Raw genomic sequence first — 4,531 nt, 5'->3', positions numbered from 1 at the left:
GTCACTGCTCCAGGACAGCCTGAGGTCATGGGCATGCACAGGACATTGCTGTTTGGACCCAAGAGAGAAGGGCTGCGCTTGCCCTGACCTGACAAAGAAGGACCCAACCTCTTTCCGGTTTCCTTGGCAACTCGCAGGCTGGCAACACAACCTCAGTCCCTTTGTCTCCAAGCCGTGCGTGCTACTAGTCTAGCTAAGCTGAAAACAACAACAACCTCTACCTGGAGAGGTTAAAAAAGCTGTTGACTTTAACTTTGGCTAACTTCCTTCCTCCTCACTGTGTGTCAGAAGAACATGAGGAAGGGGTAAAGCTCATTGTTTCTTACTCATACTATATGTTTTTCAGATTAATTTATTTATTTTGAGAGACAGAGAGAGTACAAGCAATGAGAGGAATATAGGGAGAGGGAGAGAATCTCAAGCAGGCTCAGAGCTGAGCAGGGAACCGGATGCGGGGCTCGATCCCAGGACCCTGAGATCATGACCCGAGCCGAAATCAAGAGCCAGACGCTTCACCGTCGGAGCCAGGCGCCCCTCTTACTCAGACAGTATGTTCTATGAGTAAGGACCCACTCATTCGGAGGAAAAAGAGCCTGAAACGAGGCAGTTGGTCCTTAGCCTGATGCACTCACATTAGGAAAAGTTTTCAAGTTCTTCTAAACAATCCTTTAATCAGTGACAAACTAAAACTGAGTTACACACTGGTTTCAACCGTACAGCGATGAGAACGTGTGGACTTCAGCTACATGTAAGAGCATGGACGGTCCTCACAAATACAGTGCGAGCAGAAGCAGAACGAGAGGGGGCAGGCAAGGCCGTTCTTGCCCTCTGAAGGCGGGAGAGTGCACACCCTGGGCGGGGAGGGAGGCTGGGGGTGGGCAGAGCGCCCAGACGCATGCTGGCAAGGCCAGCTTCGTGCGTGTGTACGCAGGGACCCTGCACTTAGAAAGACCACAGTGAGGGGCACCTGGGTGGCTCAGTCAATTCAACGGCTGCCTTTCGCTCAGGTCATGATCCTGGGGTCATGGAATCAAGTCCCGCATCGCATGGGGCTGCTTGCTCTGCAGGGCGCCTACTTCTCTCTCTACCTGCAGCTCCCCCTGCTTGTGCTCTCTGACAAATAAAATCCCTTTAAGAAAGAAAGAGAGAAAGAAAGAAAGATCCCACAGTGGCTTTAATGTTCTGCTGTCACACATCTTACAGTTCTTAATAAATGTGAACATTACATCTCCATTTCTCACTGGGCCCTGTACGTTGGGTAGTGGTCCTAGGTATTGGTGATATTCTGTTTCTTAATCTGGGTGTTGAATTTGAATATTCACTGAACCGTACATATGCTGGTGTGTTTGCCTTTCTGTAAGTGTATTATACTTCAACACAAAATTTTAAAAACTGAATTATAGACTTTTTAAAATAACTCAGTGAAACGCTATTTATGGAATGCAGACAAAGTTGTGTCCACAAGAAAATGGATGGCCTCAAACACTTTTACTGCTAAATAAGAAAAAAGAAAAGTTCATTAAGAAAGCAGACAGCACAGGAAATTAGAAGGCGGAAAAAAGCCACAGCACGAAGCGGAATGCAAAGAAAGTGAAAGGAGTTAACAAAGACACAAGCAGAGTAACGATTTCAAAATCAGAAAAACAACATAACTGATGAATAAATCTAAGACCTAGTTCTTCGGGTTGGGAGGGAGCAAACAATAAAACTGATAAGCCACCAGCTAACATAAAAAAGAAAGACAAAACAGAAATGCACAAATTAGGAATGAGAAAGGGTTTACAGATGGGTACAGAAGAAATGATGAGAAATACAAGGAGAGGATTCAGGCAGCATTTGCCTGATCCTATGCTAATGCGATTTAAAATCTGAATGAAATGGGTAATAGTCAGGAAATGTAAATTACCAATAGGGACTCAAAGAAAGAAAAAAATCTAAACATAAATAATCATGGGCAAAAGCTGTCAAAGGCTATACACTGCCAAAAAAAAAAAAAAAAAAAAGCAGAACCTAGATAAGTTCATGAGCAACTTCTTTCAAACTTTCAGGAAATCAATCATTTTTACTAGTAAAGCTATTCCAAAACACAGAGAAAGAAGTAAACAGCCCAGTGTTTCATGAAGCCAAAATTTTATAAAGATTGTAAAATGGAAAAACTAGGGACCAGTCCTATTTATAAATACAGATGCAAAATGCCTAAATGAAATATATGAACATAATTTTACAGGATATTTTGAAAATGACTAAACACATTTCTTTATTTCAGGAAGGATAGAGTGATATAAGGAAATCCATTAATCCAATTCACAATATAGATAAAAGAGGAAAAAGCAGAATAATTAAGAGAAATGCTAAATTTTTTATATCACTATTCTTTCCTCACAAATATTCTGATAAAGGGAAAAGAATACTTCTTTAACATAATACAGGTAGAAAACCTGTGCACGTGTACTCACACATGTGTATACATTAGCCAAGCAGTATTACTTTTTTGGATATGTATGTATGTATGTATGTATGTATTTATTTAAAGTAAGCTCTTCGCCCAGCATGGGACTTGAACTCACAACCCTGTGATTAAGGGTTGCATGCTCTACCGAGTGAGACAGCCAGACACCCCCAGCAGTATTACTTTTAATATTCCCATTAAAGTCAGGAGCAAGACAAGACTACTTAGCACCTCTCCTCTTATTAGCACCGTGCTCTAACCAACTGAGCTAACTGGCCACTGAACACCTGCTATCATTTAACGTTGCTCTGGAAGTGCTAGTTAATACAATTAGACAATATAACAAAATAAGTCACAAATAATAGAAGAAGAAGATAATTATTTTCAGTTACAGGATTGTGTACCTAGAGATCCAAAATAATCAACTGAAAAATTGTTAGAAAATGTATAAGACCAGAGAACATTTTTTGAATATTTATTTTATACTGGCCATTTTTCTGTGCTCTTGTGTTGTTTCTAACAATTGGTTGACAGGCATACGAATACACAGGGCCCAGGAAGTCAGCGGGGTTTGGTCGTGGTAGGGGCGAATAGGGACAGGCATCAAACCCTGAAGGCTTCACTACTTCAAAAACCTTGATGGCCACGCAGCTGGTTTGGCCAACACGGGCAGGACTGTGTGTGAGCAACCCCATCCCCCAAACTGAGCTCAGTTAGTATGCTGAAGCCAGTAACCGTGGATGAAGCCTTTTTATTCTGCCCTTCGAAGTGAGCCGATAACAAATCAGAGGGGTGCTGGAGGCCCTCTTCCTTATCATCACTCACCACAGAATGTGGCTGGAGCCAAGTTTGCTTGTCTGGGAGGAGAAGGAAGACCAGGCCCGATGGAGTAACCGGGCTAGGAAAACAGAAGTACAGGCTCCTTTCTCAAGAGCAAAACGAGAGGGACATAGGGATGTGGGGAAGCGAGGAGAGAGGGAAGGAGGGCTCAGGCATCAGTGACCTGAGAGGAGAGCTCCGAGTACATCAGGAAAGGCAACGAAGGGTATACTTAGGGGTAGGGGAGATAACGTAACCACGAAGGCGGTTTTCCCAGGGCGAGGCTTGTACCGCAGCCTGTGATTTCCCCAGATGTGGGAATCTCCACTTCATAATTTGTGGTAGTGGGGACTGCGCTCGTGTTTTGCCCTGATTAAAAAAAAAAAAGGCAAAGGTATGGGTCTTCAGGACTGGTGTGTCCCACCCTGTTTTAGAGACAGTAGTAAGGCCCCCCTTACTCTTTGGTTAGGCTCTCTCTTTAGCTGGCACCTAGGCATTGCGACCTGTTCTCTCATTCAATCCATACAACAACCCTTAACAGGTCATGGTTTTTTTTTTGTGTGTGTGTGTTTTTTCTGTTTTTTTTTTTTTTTGACACTTCTGTGTATTTCCCTAGATGTCTCCCCTGTGATAAATATATTTGCTCAGGATACTTTTTGAAAAATTGAATCATTATACAGTGTTTGTAACATTTTTTTTCATTTTATCTTAGATATCGTTTCATTCTGTACATGTAGCGCTCTCATTATTTTGCAGACTGTGGTTACTGAGTACTTGACAGACATTTGAGAGGCTTCCAGTTTCTGGTATTATAAACTAGAGCATACGTCCTCCAGATGTCATTCGGCTGATTCCCTCACTTCATGCAGGTTCCTGCTCAAATGCTGCCTCCTCAGAAAAGCCTTCCTAGGTCACAGGATTTAAAATAGCATTGCCCTCCAACCCTCTCCCACTTCTTAATCCCTTACCCCCTTTTTGATAGCACTTATCACTACTGGATATATTTGTACATGTATTTGTTGACTGATGCATTATGTATCTCCAGTAGAGGCCTCAAAACTTTCAGGAAGGTAAGGACTTTGTTTTGTTTCACTCCTGTGTTCCCAGAGGTGTGCCCAGAGACGTGCCAAGCTCACAGGAGAATCTCCCTAACTGTTCACCGAATGAACTAATACAGCGATGAACATTCTTTTACGTATTTTTTGCAAGTCTATATAAACATTTCAGTAGAATTGCTAGGTCAAAGAGTACAAATATTTAAAT

At 42.4% G+C, this 4,531-nt stretch overlaps 1 pseudogene; it reads left to right on the top strand.

The window, feature by feature from the left end:
• Positions 1-3,496: 3,496 nt before the first annotated feature.
• Positions 3,497-3,640, top strand: LOC123786584 (U1 spliceosomal RNA; annotated as a pseudogene).
• Positions 3,641-4,531: the final 891 nt, after the last annotated feature.

Source organism: Ursus americanus, chromosome 16, assembly GCF_024610735.1.
Source record: "Ursus americanus isolate L20-20 chromosome 16, mUrsAme1.1.p, whole genome shotgun sequence".
In the NCBI taxonomy this organism is placed as follows: domain Eukaryota; kingdom Metazoa; phylum Chordata; class Mammalia; order Carnivora; family Ursidae; genus Ursus; species Ursus americanus.
This window is presented reverse-complemented; position numbering and strand designations above follow the sequence as displayed.